Source organism: Ceratotherium simum, chromosome 23, assembly GCF_057802395.1.
Source record: "Ceratotherium simum simum isolate JZ-2026a chromosome 23, ASM5780239v1, whole genome shotgun sequence".
Lineage (NCBI taxonomy): Eukaryota > Metazoa > Chordata > Mammalia > Perissodactyla > Rhinocerotidae > Ceratotherium > Ceratotherium simum.
In genome coordinates this window covers 14,649,080-14,668,272 of record NC_141922.1, presented here as the reverse complement: position 1 = coordinate 14,668,272, position 19,193 = coordinate 14,649,080, and the positions used below count along the sequence as shown (strand labels likewise).

General features: G+C 49.1%; 1 long non-coding RNA gene across 17 annotated transcripts in view; it reads left to right on the top strand.

Moving 5' to 3' along the window:
* The window catches only part of LOC106801885 (uncharacterized), a 242,556-nt gene that overhangs the window by 50,478 nt on the left and 172,885 nt on the right, over window positions 1-19,193 (top strand). For all 17 annotated transcript variants that reach the window (XR_015555962.1, XR_015555948.1, XR_015555950.1 and 14 more), the window contains exon 3: window positions 17,100-17,453. This is a non-coding gene — a long non-coding RNA (uncharacterized LOC106801885). The remainder of the gene's footprint in view (window positions 1-17,099; window positions 17,454-19,193) is intronic.

Below are 19,193 nucleotides of genomic sequence, written 5' to 3'. Positions count from 1 at the left end.
CAGTTAGAGGGGTAGGAGGTGAGGAATTTCGTAGGGGGCATTATCTCTGATCTAGACATGCACATTCCTCTGCAGTATCCTGGGGTTGGCGGGCTTGCAGACACCTGGCTGGAATAACAATGAGTGATGGTCAGAATGCCTGCCTCCTTCAGGCGCTCCTGGAGGATGCTCTGTTTGGGAGGGCTCTGCTGAACCAGCGCTTATGTCCCTGCATTTCCGTCCTCGCTGTCCTGTCCTTCTCTGACAAAGGCAGCGACTTTGGGATGGTAATGCCCTCTGGGCTGACCTTGGCTCCGGGTAAACTTTGAGGACAACTCTTGAGGATGTGCTGTCTCATTTCTTATGCAGATGTGCTGGGGGTGGAGTGGCTGGGCCTGGAGGGGTTGAGGAGAAGGGGACTGGGAAGTCCTAAGACCTGAAACCAAGGTCTTCTGAGTTGTCACCTCTTAGGGTCATCTCTTTTCATCTATATGTGCCAGAGGCCCTAGGTCACCCACCTTCTGCCCGCTGATAAAATTACTCTATGCAATTCCTGGTGATCTAAACTGTGCCTTCACTGAGGGTGGGAAGTCCACCGGAAATCATTATAAAAGGAAAACATAAGAAAAGGGCAACAACTTAGTGTCCCAGTGGCATTATATTGGGGCTTCTGTAAGCTTTTCTGTCCTCGTCCATCAATAGCTTTTTCCTTGACTTTTAAAATAATGAGTTTTTTCTTATTATAAAATAAATATTTATTTTGTTTCACAAAGAATTATATAGTGCTTCTAACGAACTAGGCAACTGTTCTAAGTCCTTTGCAAATATTAACTCATTTAATTTAATCCCATAGCAGCCTTGTGAGGCCGTGCTAAGACACAGAGGTTAGGTGACATGCCGGGGTCGCAGGGCCACTTCCTGTAAAAGACCAGGCAGTAAGCCCTCAGGGTCCGTGGCCTTTTCCTCTCTTAGAAGGAGAAAATTAAAAATGTTAGTTCCACCACTTGGAAATAAACGCTGAGTATTTCCAGAATGTGGGGCATAGTTACGTGGCTATAGATAGATCATTTTGTTGTATAGATGTATCATAGTTTATTTAGCCAATTTCACATCATTTGAATCAGTAACATTTTTTTTTTTTTCTTTGTGAGGAAGACCAGCCCTGAGCTAACATCTGTTGCCAATACTCCTCTTTTTGCTGAGGAAGATTGGCCTTGGGCTATCATCCGTGCCCATCTTCCTCTACTTTATATGGGACACCTCCACAGCATGGCTTGACAAGCGGTGCGTAGGTCAGCGCCCGGGATCTGAACCTGCGGACCCCGGGCCGCCACAGTGGAGAGTGCGAACTTAACTGCTATGCCGCCGGGCTGGCCCCAGTAACATTGTTTTAATGGTCCTGCATATATAGTTTTGCATCCTGGTCCTCCTTCCTCTTCACATGTATCAGTGCCTTCTCTTTACTTTTGAAAAGTTTAGTAAACTTTAAGAATGACTTAAAATTCCCCCAACACACCCGTAGGCACTGCCTCCATGCTGTCCCTCAATGCATGCTTTGGTATTAAGGAGTGGCTTCTGGTGGACTGAGGTTAGTAATAAGTAGCTCAGAACAGTGTTGATGGCCGAGATGATTGTGACCAGAGGCCTGGGGGCCAGGTTCAGGATGGAGTCCAGTGAATGAGTCAACAAGCTTGCAAGTTACATATTACATATTACAGTTAATTATTTAAGTGGTCATGAATAAATCATGAAGCTGATGTAATTATTCTTTATTATTAAATAACAGAATGATGCTAATGCTATCAAGTATTAATTATTTAAGTCTCATTACTTGGTATGACGGTTTGTAGTGTTAAACTGTCATTGAAAGTCAGAGGAAAGGATGATAGAGAAACGAAGATGTCAGACCGTGTCAGCCCTTTTCCGTTAGAATTTTCTCCGTCCTGTTTTCCTGAGAGGGTGAGGACCTGTTTGTTTGTACCGTTCCTTGCAACTCCATAAGCTGCAAGTTTGAGAATGTTCGTTAAATTGTATTTTATAATAGAAGGTCAGAGTAGACAACTGTACTGGGCTGAATACCGTTCCCCTCAAATGTGTGTCTGCCGGAACCTCTGAATGTGGCGTTATTTGGACACAGGGTCTTTGAAGATGTCATTGGTTCCAATGAGGTCCTACCAGATTAGGGTGGCCCCTGAATCCAATGACTAGTGTCCTTAGAGGAGGGGAGAGAACACAGAGACAGATGTAGGGAAGAGGGCTCTGCAGAGACACAGGGGAAAGGCTGTGTGACAGTGACAGAGTGAGACAGAGATGGGAGTGGTGCAGCCACAGGCCAAGGAAGGCCAAGCATTGCCTGGAGCCCCCAGAAGCGAGGAAGAGGCAAGGAAGGATTCCTAAGACAGCCACCGCCACAAACTCCCCTGGAGGCGGGGAAGGTGGACAGGAGGATGGGCCGCAGTCCCTCTCTTTACGTGTAGGCACTCGGTAAATATTTGCTGAATGAAGGGAAGGTGAAGCACGCTGTGAAACTGGTCATTTCATTCCGCATTCCCTGGCCGAAGCTCTGGGTGCTCTCAACGTCTGGACAAACATCCTCTTCAGCTCGAGGAACCTCTTTCTCCCACTAACTGGCTATGGGACCTTGAGAAAGTGGCTTAATGTCCTCGGACCTCGGTGGCCTTACTTGTAAAATGTGAACCTATTCTGGGTCGTGGTGACGATTAAATGCAATGATGCATGTAGACCCCCAGAGCACGGTTGGTGCCCCGAGAATGTTAGCACTTATTATTATTTTTTGCCAAAGGTGTGAGTAGTGTTGCTGTATATGCCCCGTTTACTCTTAACCCTGTAACTGCCACCTTCAAGTCTCCCTCCTGTCCTCCCCTCCCTCCTTCTGCCCCCCTCCTCTTCCTCCCCCTCCTCTTCCTCCTCCTCCTCCCCCTCCTCTTCCTCCTCCTCCTCCCCCTCCTCTTCCTCCTCCTCCAAGTGTATTGAGTAACTATGCCCTGTCTACCTCCTCTGCAAGGGAAAAAAACAGACAGTGAGAGCAAAGCTGAAATAGGAAATTCAAGGGAGTGGTTGTTATTAGATAGTGGGCTCCTCCGGGGCACACCAGGATGGGGTGTGTTGGAAATTGACACTCCAGAGCAGGTGATGCACATCTCCATTCTGGCCGAGCGTTGGTACAGACACCTGCCCTTCTGCTGATTGGACGCCTGGGAGTGTTCCCTGGGGATGGCAAACCTCGGGGTAAGTGCGGGGTTTGCTCTTGGGGAGGGCAGTGGATATAAAAACTTATAATCAAATAAACATTAAAGAGGAGAGGGGAATTCCATCTCCCTCCCCCACCCCCAGTGTCTCACCACCCCCGTATTTGGTCATACAGGTCACTGGGTGGAAGAGGTTTGGGGAAGCGTTGAATTTTAGCTCCCACCGTCCACTCAACAATCCTGTTGCACAGCTTAGGAAATTTGGTCTCAGACAGGTTATTTTGATTCCGTGGCCCTTTCCCAGAGCTGGAGAACTCAAATTTTCCCCTTGTCCCTAAGCCCTTGTTCCCTCCCAGCTCTGGCTTGTGAGATCAGGGGGTCGGTGGTAGGGCCAGGTAGATTTGGGTGAGCCGTGCCGGGCTGCCTGCTGCTTCACGGTGTGGCTTTGTGTGCATCTGTGAAGCTGATTGGGTCTCTGTTCGAAGTCTTGTTGGGGGCTTGATGCCGAGGGTCCCTGAGGTTTATCTGTGCTTGGGCAAGAATCCGTCAGAACCAGCTACAGTGTGTGACTGCCCCTCAGTGTGGTCGGACATCTGTCATGCAACGAAATGGTGAGGATACAGCTCTTCGATGTTTTTGTACCTCCAGCCAAGAACCGTTTAGACACCCAGAGAAGAATATCTGCAAGTTCTAGCGCCAGATGCTGATTCAAAAACAAAACCAGCCAAACATCTGTATTTCTTTTCCCTGATTGTGTTAAAAATATATGCTTATTGAAAAATTGCCTCAACCACTACAGAATTGTAAAAAGTAGGAAGTGACCTTTCCCTATAATGTCATTCCTGTCCTTTGGCAGAGAATGTTAATGGAAGGAGTCAGAACACCCTGGCTTGGAATCCTTGCTTGACCGTTTCAGTGTCTAAAGGTCTCACAGGAGGGAAAAGTCCTGCCACCCCCGAGGGCCTTTATGAAAGTTATGGGAGATGTTTGATGAAATTATGTCTAGGGCTGGCACTGGTCCTTTGTGGGTTCAGTAAATATTCTTTGTCCCCATTCCCCCTCCTTGCTTCTGATCTTCTAGGAATCCAGACATGTGAGAGCAAAGTCACTGGAAGGGCCCTGTCTATTCTCTGATGGGTTGCTGGCTGTGCGGCTGAGCTGCTGTCTCCTCCCCAGCCCTGCTTTCTCACTCGCTGGTATTGGCCAGCTCCTTCTCTCTTTCCTGGGTTAGGCAAGGCCATGGAGCAGTGGGTGTCTGGCCTGGAGCGTCTGTGGTGTCCCACGACCTGGGCCTGCGTCTGGCTCCAGGCATGTCCTCTCGAGGGTTCTAGAGAAAGTCTGGGCAGGTTCAGAGTGAGTGCATGCTCCTCCTTGTAGACTCTCGAAGGTGCCCATGACACCCACTTCGATTCCCTTTCGCTCATTTACCTGCTCAGTGAGCACTGAGTGCTTGGCACCTTGAATTAACTGAAGGGCACTTTTTCATCCTTCACTAATTTGGAAAATGAATAGAAAGGGGACCACTTTTTTTTTATTTTTTTATTTTTTTTATTTTTTAACAATTTCAAATACATTTAAGTGGTATTGTTATTTATTAGACGTTTATCAGAAGAGAAACAACTAGTAACGCATATGAGCTAACAATAAATGTTTATGCATTTTTGAGTGGCTTTAACCAGAACTTACACAAATAAAAACTTTAGAAAAAAATAGTAAGTCCCTTCTTAGGAAAAGCGTGCAACCACTTTGAATCATCAAAAAGAAGGTGAAAAAGGTAAGGAGCATTTGAGGATATAATCCTATGAGATAAAATTCCATAACACTAATCTATCCCCCTCTATTTAAGTGCCCCTCTTCAGAACTTTAAAGAGGATTAATTTTATTTTTATTCAAAAAGGTACTTTAAACATATTTTTAATTTTCAGAAATATCTTAATTATTCCTAGTGTTTCTTACAAAGCATTAATTCAGGAACACAGTTTGTATAAACCTTCCGTTATATTTATAGGTTACCATTATCAAAAATAGGGATACCAACTCTTCGTAATGTGTAGCAGAAGGCTGTGGTTATCTTAATCAGCATGCTTGTTTATAAGTAAAATTTTATTTATTTTTTTTTATTTTATTTTTTTTGCAGCTAGTCTATTTCTTTTATTTTATTATTTTTTATTTTTTTTTAATTTTTTGTTTATTGCAGTAACATTGGTTTATAACATTGTAAAAGTTTCAGGTGTACATCATTGTACTTCTATTTCTGCATAGATTACATCATGTTCACCACCAAAATACTAATTACAACCCATCACCACACACATGTACCGAATTATCCCTTTCACCCTCCTCCCTCCCCCCTTCCCCTCTGGTAACCACCAATCCAATCTCTGTCCCTGTGTGTTTGTTTATTGTTGTTATTATCTACTACTTAATGAAGGAAATCATACGGTATTTGACCTTCTCCCTCTGACTTATTTCACTTTGCATTATACCCTCAATGTCCATCCATGTTGTCACAAATGTCTGGATTTCATCATTTCTTATGGCTGAGTAGTATTCCATTGTGTATATATACCACAGCTTCTTTATCCATTCGTCCCTTGATGGGCACTTAGGTTGCTTCCAAGTCTTGGCTATTGTGAATAACGCTGCAATGAACACAGAGGTGCATGTACCTTTGCAAATTGGTGTTTTCAAGTTCTTTGGATAAATACCCAACAGTGGAATAGCTGGATCATATGGTAGTTCTATCCTTGATTTTTTGAGAAATCTCCATACTGTTTTCCATAGTGGCTGGACCAGTTTGCACTCCCACCAGCAGTGTATGAGAGTTGAAAGGGGACCACTTTTAATTTCTGGAAGCACAAGGAATATGTTTATCATTCAGGTGCATTCTTGGCTGCTGAAAATCGTGGTTAACTTTCACGTATTGAGCTGCTGGGGGGTAGTACTAATAGCTAACATTTATTGAGTGCTTTCTGTGTGTAAGGGACCCACAGTGCACTTGGCATGGATTATCTCGTCTTATCCTCCCAGCGGCCCTAGGAAGTAAGGGCCGTTGTTAATTTCTGAGGAGGAAGGTGAAGCTTCGAAAAGCCTCCTGGTGCACACAGTGAGTAATGGAGGCAGGATGCAAATGGGCCGTTGTGATTCCAGAGCCTGGGCCTCCAAAGGGGAGGTTCTCCTTCCGGAATCTTTGTGCACCTCTCTGTTCCGTTCCCTCTGTGATTCAGAGATTCAGCGTAGGTTTGCAGTAAATGTCCAGTGGCTGAACATCCAGTGTGAGCATTAGTTGAGCACCTACTGGCTGCCAAGCAGCTGCATTACTGGGTTCTGGGAGAGGCAGAATTTCAGGTGATGTAGTTGCCGTCCTCAGGCTGCTCGCTCGCAGCTCCGTAATGGAGAAAGCTCGGGGCTACATACAGGTGATGGCTGTTCGGTGTGGGGCTAGGGGTATGGAGAGAATAAGGCCTGCATCCTTTTAGAACATCCCAGTTCCTCATATTGGTTTGCTGCGCCAGAGCAAATGGGCCAAAGGAGATGACAGGCTGGGATTTAAAATTGATATGGTGTCTGTCTTTCTGCTGTGGGAGCACTGGGGAGTGGGCAGCAGTGGATTCAGCTGAGAGTCACAAGGGACTGATGAGAAGATTGGGGGAGGCTGCAGAGAGGAGGGAAAGGGCTTTGCAGGATGAGTAGGAGTTCACCAAGAGGGCTGAACAGTTGGAGGGACAGCAGGAGCAGAGGCCCGGAAGAGGGACAGTGTGCGATATGTCCAGTGTGGCCAGAGTGCAGAGCTGGCCGTAGCTGAAGCTGTAAAGTTAAGAGCTTGGACGGTGGGGCCTCAGTTCCAGTTCATCTTATTAACACCTGTGTTACTGGTATTGTGGTTTTGTCACCTGCTCAGGAGGATGGGGCTGGTACCCACCCGGCAGGGGCGCAAAGATATTGAGGTGTGCGCTGTCTCCAACTAAAAGGCGCTCCGTGAATGTTTGCTGTGGGTGTTACCTTTAGGCTGGTTGTGAAGCAGTCGTCTGTAATCCTGCCGGTTTGAGACAGAGAAGTGATGCGATTAGATGTGACCTGTGACCCTGTTCATCCCAAAAGGAAGGTCTTCATCCTCCTCAGGGCTATGCTGAGGATCTGCTGCGCTCCCACTGTGTGCATTTCCTTGGACGTGACCTTCGGTGCCTGTGTGTTTATGGTAGAGGAAGCAGGGAATGATGACGTGTGTCGTGAGCTGAACTGAGTTTTATATGGTGGTTGGGGAGAAATCGGAGTATTGGGTTTTCGTCTCTACTCTTTCATCAACTTACCGTGTGACCGTGGAAAGTCACACATCACCCCCTCCTTTGCCATCTCAGGTCTGTTTTTCCTCCCAGTGTTACGATCTGGGGGAGCCAGGGGGTTCCACTGGGGCCGCATGCTCCCTGGAGCCTGTCGGAAGAATTAAAAGAGATGCGGCCAAGCGTGGCAGGTAGTAAGTAATCAATAATCTGTTTCCTTTTCTTTTTTTTTCTGTTCCATTTCCTTCCTCTCCTCTGAACCACTCCACGTTTTCCGAATTTAGTGTATTCCTTTCCTTTTTTTTTTTTTTTTCCCTGAGACAAAAGGAAGTTCCAAGTTCTGCTACTTCCTAATTAGCTGACCTCAGGCAAGCCACCCTGGCGAGCCTTAGCTGTTCATCTTTGAAATGCGTCTGGTAACTACTTCCGAGGAGTGGCTGGGGATGAAGCGAGACCCTGAGCTGGCCCAGAAGGTGCTCAGGAAGGCAGGTTGTGGCCCCTCACTGGCCAGCAGTGACCACTCACTGTATCTCCACTGTATTTCCAGGACCTCGTGCTGAAAAGAGAGCGGGTAACTCCCAGGAACAGGGTTCCTCCAGTGAGTTCTGTGACATCCCTGCATCACTGTCACCCAGGGACCGTGGAGTAGACCCCACCCCAGGCCTACTGACCAGAATTGCTGTGGGTGGACCTTGGGGGTTGACCTGTAACAAGCCCGGAGGGGATGCTTAGGTGCACTTGCGGGGGGCGGGGGGGGGGCACGGTCCGACATACCTTGAGTGAGCCTAGTACTGTAACTCACACCGTGAAGGCACTTGGTAAATGTGGAGCATTGTGTGTGTGTGTGTGTGATGTCATCGTGAAGGCTGTAATGCCACCCAGTCCCATGGAGCTCTGGAGACTTACGTTCCCCAAGTCAGGGTGCTTTTCTGGACTGCTGTTCTGACATGTTTTAATGGGTTTGAATTTCTGCTGCCTATTTTTTATTTTATTTTTTCCCTTTCCTCCCTTCCCCTGCTCCTTCTCTTTTCTTTCCCTAGATAACGTTCGTGTTGCCCACACACACTTTCTGTCTCCTCACCCCCGAATGCTGATGGGCTAGGACGTAGTGGGGTTTGCCTTCTGAGTGCAGGGGAACGAGGATGGGAGAGGAGAGTAGGAGCTAGGCTTCCCCACCTCACTCGCTGGCAGTTTTAAACAACTCTCGTCCTCCGTGGAGCATCTGGGTGACAGCGCAGCGGTGTTGACTTCCTGTGCCTTGCTCCCAGCCGGTTGGTTGGATTTTTGTTCTCTGTCTCCTCCTCCTGCCCCCCTCACCCCCACCTTTGGATTTACCCAGTGTCCTGTGGGCCTGGAGATCAATTCCCCAGTTGACGTAGTGAAGGGCACCTGTGTGACTCGAAGTGAAGACCTGCTTCTGTGCAAGTCAGAAGTGCATTCCGAAGTCACAAGCGTGACCTCCCGGAAGCTCAGCTAATCTAGATTTTAAACAGGAGCCAGAACAAAGCGGGTGATTATGGGATGTGTGGAGTGTGGGATGTGGGAAAGGGTAGCTGCAGCGGTTGCTTGATGGAGAGCCTGTCTTGAGGAAGCGGTTCGTGTGGAGGAAGCCAGCTCCCCAGCCCCCGAGAGAGTGGGAGCTCGGGGTGCTCGGAATGTGACCCAGATCCCAAAGTGAGGCGCAGGGCTTTGGCGCGATGATAGACCCGGGGAGACTTGCAGTCTGATGGTCCTGGGTTCAAGTCCACCCCCTTGCCAGCTGCATAACCTCAAACCAGGTGCCTACCCTTCCCATGCTGCCGTTGCTGTGATTTGGGATATGAGACCTGTCTCTGGGGTTGTGAGCATTATTGGGGGAATTAAAAGGGGCCTCTTTCTGGTTGATGATTAATAAATGCCATTTCTTGTCTCCTTACTTATTTTGAGCGTCACTCTCTACCCCTACCCTGAGTGTCTTTCTTCTTCTTCTTCCCAACTTACATACCTCTCAGGGTCTATGTGATCCGTCCCTGAAAACAGCTGCGGTCCCGGTGGAGCTCCCTGAGGTCCTGGAGTTTGTTGGCTTAGGCCTTACATGGACTCCTTCTCATGACGCCATTTCTTTGATGAGATTTGAAGCTCTTTGCAGGCAAGGACGCGTGTGAGATCTTGAGTCTCCTTCTAAGTTACTTTCCTGGAGAACATGCATGCCCTAGAACTTGTCTGTGCTGAGTCTTGAAGGTTAGGTCCTGCTGTCCTGTCAACACCTGTGTCCTTGAGTCCGTGCTGGATGGTTTGGTTCCCTGGCACTTTGCCCCCTTTGTTCATGGGGATTTGATTGACATTTGGGTCTTTGCTGACCTTTCCCTGGCAAAGGCAGACAAAAGGAACTTAAAAAAAACAAAACACCAAACTTTGAAGGTTTGTCATCTGTGGAAGGAAAGTGCTGACTTTTCTCAGCTCATTTCAGTATCTCAGTCACCTTCAGGCTGTACAGGAGAGTGGAGGCGAGCGGATTAAGTGGGAGGTTTTCTTGTGTTGAGGACCTGCCCTGTGAAAGGGCTTATGTAGGTTATGTCTGATTGTCCCCCTAACTGTGTGAGACAGGACCCATTTTGCAGATATGGTTGTCGAGTCAAGGAACTAGAGCTTAGGGTTTCACAGCTGTTTAGTAAGCATTGGAGCTGACGTTCTCACCCTGGTTCGTCTGTCTATAAAGTGCTGGTCATCGCCTGATATGGCGTCCCTCTGTCCCTCTCCTGCCCCACCTCCTGTCTATCTGCCTCTTTCTCTGAAAATTGCTATGGCTGTTCCTCTCTGGTTTGGTCTAGTTAGTGAAGAAGAGGCTCTTATGAAGGAACCCCAGGGGTCTGTTATTAGGCCAGTTGTATCCCTGTTAACAGTCAGGGGCCTTCATCCTGGTGGGTCTGTAGGACGGCTTGCGAGAAGTGCCCACGTTCTACCTGGGTGCTGCTCACAGCTTCCTCCAGGAGCATTTGTCTTCTCACCTGCAGGTGGGGAGGAGCGGTCAGGGGTCAGTTGTTTTGGGGAGCCCCACCTCCCCACTCCTGTTGCATCAGCCCTGAGCCTGGTAGGAATGATGTGATGGCACCAGACCACAGCTGGACACTCTTCCCCCTCTTCTGAGGAGCCATCTGGAAAAGCCTGTCATGGGCAACACGAAGGATTTACTGTGGGAGCAGGAGTGAGACTTGGGACCCACTGACAGGCCATTGGGTTGGGGTCGTTCTGGTCAGAGTCTGGCGGTGGATGTTGTTGATGCCTCGAGAATCTCTGTTCATTGCCTTTTCCAGCGACCAAGCTCCTGCCCTCCTCATCTCTGTCTTCTAGAACCTTCTTATCCTATCACCCTGGCCCCAGTCTTTCCCACCATATAGGCCTTCTGAGGCAGGACACCTAGTGGTTGAGCTAAAAGGCTCTGGGGGCAGTGCCTGGGCTCCTGTCTCAGCTCCGTCTCTGACCACCTGCGTGGCTTTGGCCCTACAGCTTGCTGTGCTCCAGTGTTCTCGTTTGAAAACGAGTTCATACTCACAGCGCTGTTGATGTTCCATGACTTAAGGCAGCTGACGCTCTTAGAACAAGCACCCAGGCGATGTGGTTATTCCCGGGCCTCTACCTTCTGCTGACAGCGCCACTGCACCTACCAAATAAAGGAGCAGTTCCTCTCCCAGGCATTGTGTGTCCAGCCCACCCTTCCTTCTGGAGATTTGCGTCTTATCCTGCATCCCGCGCGTCTTAGCTTGGTGACCTTAGGTAAGTCATGTCACCTCTCTGGGCCTCGTTTCTCAGCTGTTCAGTGAGGGCATTGAACCAGATCATTCCAAGGTTTCTCGTGCTCTGACATGCTGGGGCTTCTCACATTCCGTGTGGTCCAGCCTCTCCCTCCGTGCCCCACCTCCTGCCACCCCACCTTGGTAACCAGGATGTCACCAGATGTGCCCGATTTTGGACATGTGCTATCTGCATGTTTGCTTCTCTGGATTTCTTTTCTTTTTTCTTTTTTCTTTTTTTTGAGGAAGATTAGCCCTGAGCTAACATCTGTTGCCAATACTCCTCCTTTTTTTCCCTTTTTTCTCCCCAAAGCCCCAGTAGATAGTTATATGTCATAGTTTGCACATCCTTCTAGTTGCTGTATGTGGGACGCTGCCTCAGCATGGCTGGACAAGCGCTGCATCGGTGCACACCCGGGATCCGAACCCGGGCCGCTAGTAGCGGAGCGCATGCACTTAACTGCTAAGCCATGGGACCGGCCCCTCTCTGGATTTCTTAGTATAGCCTGAAAGCTCCCTGAAGGCAGGGATCCTGTCTTTCTTGATGAACGTAATTTCTGGCTCCTAGCACCATGAGCACTCCATATGTAGCTATGATTAATCACTATGCCAGTCAACATTTATTGGGCACCTGTTGAGTTTCCCAAGTGCTGTGCAGGACTCCTGGAGCCTGGCCAAACCCGGATGTCAGTATTTTTAAAGAATAGCTCTAATCAATGTACCTGGCAGAGTTGTCAGCAGGGCTCTGTTACCTAATGCAGGTGAAGGTGCCCGGCGATAGAGGGCTCGTTCTGTGTGGGCCCCCGTGCCCCCTCCTGCATAGGGAGTGTCACAGTGCAGAGCATCATCAATCAGATTCTTACTATTACTAGTGAATGGGACTGGGTTCAGTTTGCATCTCCCAAGCCTAACGGGTGGGAACAGCAACAGTACTAGCTGATCAGGCTGTTGTTAAGGGAGATGCTGACGCTCTGCGTGAGTTGTGAGGCCCCCGTGGGCAGGTTTGTATGCCAAGCACTTTATATACAGTCTGTCTTCCACGGATGAACCCCAGAGGGCATGCATTCCAATTCCTTGTTTTTATTAAACAGACGAGGAAGCACTTTCAAAGACCTTGAGGGATGTGCCCAGGGCCAGGGACTGACTGCAGCGGTGGGAGTCACACCCTGGTTTATTTGGCCCCCACGCCCCCACTCATCCCCCCATCCCCTGAGGGAGGCATCGGGTCAGTGCGAGGAGGAGCGTGTGCCGGAAGGCTTGGGCATTCCAGATCAGCTGATCCGTGTCACCCCAGCACACGGTGGGGGGAAACCGAAATGAGGCAAAAATAGAGTCTGTCAGCAGGAGGACAGCTGCCGCTTTCTCGGGGAACAAGTCTCCTTGATTTATCTCCCAGGTTGGGCAGGCCCCCGCTCTCAGGGTATCACAGAGAAATCACGTGAACACGGCCAGAGAAACGGCCGCGTCTCTCTTGGTCAGAAAAAGATGAAGTGGACACCTTCTTTGTGGCATCGGTGTTGAGGAAATCTTACCCCACAAACCTGAGAAAGAGAGAGAGAGGCGAGCCCAGATCGTGAGGGCTTCGCTGACTCGATTCTTAGCTCCGAGAACACCTTCGCATCCCCTGCAGCTGGTGCTGCTGCCCCTTGGCCGGCTCTCAGAGGTGTTGGAGTCAGCGTCTGCTGACTCGTGCTCCTGCTAAAATTAACAGCGTGACTGATGGCTGCTGCAAGAGGGAAAGAGAGAGAGAGAGAAAACACACGCAGAGTCAAGGAGACTCGGAGGCAGAGAGGGGGCCGACACACAGCCATGCACCCGCTGGGAGATGCTCTCTGTGGCTCGCACCACAAACTCGATCCTCTCACAACGGTGGTACCAGGGACCGCCTGACCTGGCTTTCCTCATTCTGTCCCTCGTAGCCCATTCTCCAGTCTGTGCCAACCCACGATACCTTAAGTCTTCAGGTTCCCAGAGCATCCCTCTGTGCGTTCCATATTTAGGGGAAGTTGGTGTAGAAAGATGCTCTCTTCTTACTGGACAGGAAAGAGAGGCAGCCTGTTTTCTGTTTTTCTTCAGAGTGTCCACGACGGGGGGGTGGGGGTCAGCTGGTGGAAATACCTGGTGGGGAGGGTCAAGAATGAAATGACATATTTGGGCCTGGCAGCTTGGGAGGCAGAGAGGAGGGAGACTCAGCCAAGAGAATGACACTGAGGGCCGTATTTTGTTGTGGGGCAATTCTGTGTCAAATTCCATGTCACCAGGCCAGAGCATATTTATTAGTGAAGTGTTTCCCTCAGTGCCCTCGGGGGCAGGGTCAGCTCTAGGGCTGTGGGGCATGAAAGTCTGGGGGAGCGGGGAAACCTGGAAGGTGTCGGTTCCCAGGCCTTGAGGGGGAGTTCCGATGTCTTCAATATTCCAGCAGACAGACTTTCACAGGAGAAATAAAAACAAAATGTTAACCAACTTTTTACTGAGGTAACATGCATAAAAAAGGGCGCAGATCCTGAGTATGTAGACAGCTTGACAAATGTCCCCAAACTGAACCTGCATGTGTAGCCAGCCCCTGGATGAACAGAACATTTCCAGCATGTCAGAAGTCCCCTGCTGAGCCCTTGCAGTCACCAACTGTCCCTTTCTCCCTCACTCAGGATAGGCTCATCCTAACTTTTAACAGCATAGATTAGTTCAACCTGTTTATGTATTTAATATAAATAACATACTGCATTCCCTTGTGTCTGGTTTCTTTCACTCAAAATTACGTTTGTGAGACGTGTTCAAATGTTGCCTGCAGTTCTAGATCATTCTCATTGCTCTGTAATGTGTGCGTGTTTTTAAAATCCGTTCTACTGTTGATGGGCATTTGAGTAGTTTCCAGTGTTCGGTGTTAGGATGTGCTGTGGTGAACATCCTTAGATCTTTTGGTGAACGTATGCACACATTTCTGTGAGTTTACACGGAGGAGTGGAACCCCTGGGTCTCAGGGTGCACATATATTCAGCTTAAGTAGATGGTGCAAAAATGGTTTCCCAAAGTGGTTGTTTGTCTTTGTTCAGGATGCCTGTCCACCAGCTCATATGAGAATTCCCGCTCCACATGGAAGCCAGTCGTTGGTTTGCTGGTATTGCCTATCATTTTTAGTTTGGCCAATCTGTTACAGAAAGAGAAAATGACTTGAAAGGAATCACATAGGAGAGAAAATGAAAATGCTCCCCAAGAGGGCTCTTCTCTCTATGAAGAGAATCATCATATCTAGATGATACTAGAAATCGTGATGTGTAATGCCCCACATCGTGCATTCTTGCAGGTGGAGCCGTGGCGGGGCCACCTGCTCACGTGAACATCAGCGCTGCCCCTGCCCTGGGTTGGGGACCGCCAATTTGCTGCAGTAATACCCAACAGACCATGTAATAATTCTTTGCCAGGTGACAGAGCTTTAATGTACCTGACCCCAACAAAACAAGCCTGGCTTCAGACTTGCCTGTGGGCCTCTGTAAATATTTAACAGACTGTGTCCCCCATCCTCTCTCCTGCCATTACCTGGGGCTCGTACCATAAATCACTGCTCTCCTTCCTGCTGTAGGCAGCTCCTCTCCCCCGACAGGACTCCATCCTGACGTTCTGGTGCGATGCTGCTCCTGGGCTGCTTTCTGGGGCTGGCAGCTCTTGGTGGTTGCTGTAGGAGCTAAGGATGAAGAGGGACAAGTGTGAGGAGTCCTAGGACAGACCAGGCTGAAGGACAGACTTGGGGGAGACCTCTTCCATTTGGTGCATAAAATAATGGCTTAGATGAAACTCTTAAGTGCCCGGCAATATGCTCTGTGCTTTATGTTGATTATGCCATGTCAGCCTCACAGCAGTTCTGTGAAGTAAGTGGGTGTGACTTACCCCCATATTACAGACGAAGAAACTAAGAGTTAAAAATGTTTCTCCAGAGTAACATAATTAATACATTTGGTGGTTTGACTTTAAACTTCAGTGTTTTAACTGCTATCATGTACTTCTCTCTTAGGGGCTGATTTTAGACACTTAAGCTTCCTTTTGAACCTGTCTTTCTCTTGGGTTTTTCCAAAAGCTATGTCAGATGGGTTTAATGGGATAAGGGGAGCTCACTGGTGACCCTGTGACCCCTAGTCACTGAAGAATGCTTAAAATGGAGGATGGATGCCCTGTGGCATGGTTGCTATGGGAGACAGAATAATGGCTCCCCAAAGATATCCATGTCCTGGTCCCCAGAACCTGTGAATATGTTACCTTACGTGTCAAAAGGGACTTTGCAGATATGATTGAGGTTCAGGACCTTGAGATAGAGAGATTATCTTGGACCATCTGGGTGGGGCCGGGGTAATTTCATGAGTCCTTAAAGGTAGAAGAGGGAGGCAGAAGAGTCAATCAGAGAAGGAGATGTGAGGATGGGCAGAGATGCTATGTTGCTGTATTTGAAGATGGAGGAAGCGATGTAAGCGCAGGCATCCGAGAGCAGCCTCTAGTAGGTCCAAAAGCCAAGGAAGTAGATTCTTCTTAGAGCCTCCAGAAGGAACACAGCCTGCCAACACCTTGATTTTAGCTTCGTGAGGCTTGTGTCGGACTTCTAACCTCCAGAACTGTAAGATAATGAATTTGTGTTGTTTTATACCACTAGGTATTTGACAATTTGTTATTGCAGCAATGGCTGCTATTGGTGACACTTGCTGTAATGGTCAAGCTCACGGGCTTTGGAGCCAGACTGCCTGATTTCAAACCCCCGTTCTGTCATTTTCTAGCTGAGTGACCTTGAAGAAGTCGCTTAACCTTTCTGGGCCTCAGCTTTCTCACCCCTAAAATCGGATAAGAATAGTTTAGAAGACGTAGGCTTGTTGTGAGGATTAAATTAGGATTCTGTGCACGCAAAATGCCTAGAGGTACGTTTTAGCTGTAGCCGTCCGGGTAGACATTCCTCACGAGTAGCGCAGAGCAGTGGATCAGGATGCACACTGAGGAGACAGACTCTCAGGCCTCAGATTCGGGCTCCGCTCTTAGCAGTTTGAAGCAAGGTGGTTGTCTGTGCCTTGTTTCCTTATCTGGAGAAAAGGGGCAGGAGTCGCAGGGTGGTTGCGGGGTGGAATCAGATGTGGACCAGAGCTTTTAGCGGGGTGAGTAAGAGACTCCACAAAGCGCAGTTACTGTTATCATCTGGTGGGTGGTGGCTGTGGGGCCTCAGGCCCTATGCTTCGTGGATCCATTTGTTCATGGTTATCTTTAGAATAATTCAAGTTCGCTGGGTTGGGGAGACAAAAGTCTCTCCCTATAGCTGGAATAGTCCTGGGTACCTAGTAGGCACTCAGTGATTGCTGAATGAATGCATAAAAGAGGAACAGGCCCTGTCCTGCCCTGCAGAAGCTCACAGTGCCGGACAAGGCCTGGCGTGACGCCAGGGCTCTGCGGTTGTCTTTAAAAAGAAACAAAACAAAGCACGACGTCCTACCAGCTGACCCAAAACCCCCTCAGCTCACTATAGGACCTCAGCCCTGCAGGGGAGTCAGGGCTGCGTGCCAGGCCTGGCCGCGCTGTGAACATCCGAAGCCAGCCACTTAACCTTTCCGGAACATTCTCTTCTCATCTTTATAATGGACATACCTCAGCCCCCTCTGCCCTCCCAGGGTGGTTCAGAGGAGCTCTAAGCGGTGGAAAGTTCTGCCTATGGGAGGTGACACTCTCCTGAGGGCCCCGTCTCCCACTTGACCTGGACCAGACCCACAGGGCATTATTTTTAGTGAGTTCCCCACTAAGTATATTAGGGTCAAATAGAAGGAAGAAAGGATAACTGACGACTGCTCTGGGTCCCTGATTGTAACAAGATTGATTTTTTTCCTTCCTGTCCCCAGGCCTGATCTTTTGACCAGAAAGGAATTAAGAAGATGCCCGTTGTGATGGCTGCGCCTGTCAGCTGTGGACCTTCATTCGGGGATTTTCTGAGCCGTGTGGATTTACAGTGATATTCAGCCACCTGGGGAATCATGCTGGTGGAAGCATTCTCTGGAATTACACATACCCGGCACATTTCTGGATGCTAAAGGTGGTTTTAAGGAAGGCTCTGGCTGCATGCCTTGTGGATTCCTGCAGCCTGGACGCCTGTGGGGGACAAGGACCACAGCTTCCTGAGAGGTCTCTGTCCTCATCTTGGACTGGAATGTTCAGTTGGGTCTCTGCCGGCTCCTTGTGGGGGCTCCCTGTGAAACGTAAGTCCTGTCTCACGTCTCGTGTGCACACATCTAATGCGTGTTCTGTCAAGCACTCCCCTGGGCTTAGGGGACACTGGCCTGGCTGGTGGTAAAGAGGTCATTGTGATGTGGCCGGCTCTCAAAAGACACTGGCCTTTCGTGAGCTCATTCTGTGTCTGGTGCTGGGGGCTTGGGGGAGACAGATGGAAATGGAAAAGTGTCTTGGGGGGGCCGCCACTGTTCCTGTGCTGACGTGTATGCCGTCACCCTTTATTTATTTTCCTGGTTCCTGTGTCTTTCGCCGTCTCGCAGACCATAAGTGCATTGAAGACTGGGGCTCTGTGTCACGAGCATGTCACGTGATGCCTGGCACATAATGTGTCCTGCTGCGGGAAGGGTGCGTTAAGACATGATCATTAATGAATTAAGACATCGAAGAGTAAATAGGGAACATATGCATGAGGAGATAGTTTCTTGGCTCTGTGCTTGCAGCTAGAAACAAGGAATTGAGTGTCAGCAGAGTGCCAGTGGAGCAAGCAAGGCCTGGGTTTGAATGTCTCACCTGCGTCCACTGTGTGACATGGGCAAGTGACTGCTGGATCCTTTGATCTTTTCTCTCCAATAGAGGTGATGTGTTATTGTCCTTCACAGGATTGGTGTCAAGGCTCACAAAGTAGTGGCCTGTGTGCTGACGCCTGGCATGGTGCCTGGCACACAGCAGACACTCAGCACGTGGTAGGGTCCCTGTTGGTGGGAGGAAGGCTTCTGGGAAGGAGGAGTGTGGCTGAGGCCTTGAAAGCATTTCTGAGCAGAGCCCGGTGGGCTGTGCTGGACTTTGAACTGGGCACTGCTGGTTGGCGTGGACAATTGATCGAAGGTCACAGTCCCTGGAGCCTGTGGGATGGCTGAGTGGCGGGTCAGCAGCGGATGAGGGGAAGGAGCCTCGTATCAGCGTGACGGAGAGAGCAGCCGGACTGGGACTTGGCAACCAAGGCCTGGTGTGCTTCTGCAGTTGATGAGCAGAAGGACTGGCCCCCTGCGTCCTGACTTGGCAGCTGTGAGGTTGGTGGCTCCGAGGGATGCTGCCTTAGCGTTGGGCCACCCACAGGAGAGTGGCAGCCCAAACAGCCAGTGCCCCGAGTGCTCAGGTCACCTGGGGCCACCTGGCACTTGGCTGCCAAGACTGTACTTGGGGCGGGGCCTGGGGTTCAATTTGCTTGGGTTCCCAGTTCTGCTCATGCCCAATGGCATTTCTCAGCGAGGCTTTCCCTGACCTAATGCCAGTAATGTCCCTCTGGTTATTCCACACTGTTCTGGTTCACAGCTCCTACTGTGTTGTAATGGTATATTCATTTATGCAAAGTATTTGATTTCTTGTCTTTCTCCCACACTAGCAAGTAGTCTCTCTGAGGTCAGGAAACGTGTTTGTCTTGCTCACAGGCTAAGCACGCGGTAGGCATCTTATTGCATTGTAGTTGATCAGATCAGATGATGACTCTTAGTGGTTTTCTTTCCGCTTCTCTGAAAAGAACACACAAAAGGGAAACACACACACACAAAAGGGAAACACTGTCTCTCTCTTTTTTTTTTCCAGTTATTTTATTGAGGTCATAATATTTTATAACATTGTGTAATTTCAGGTGTACATTGTTATTTATCAGTTTCTGTATAGACTGCATCATGCTCACCACTGATAGTCTAATTTTTATCCGTTACCGTATGTATGTGCCCCTAATTTTTATCCGTTACCGTATGTAT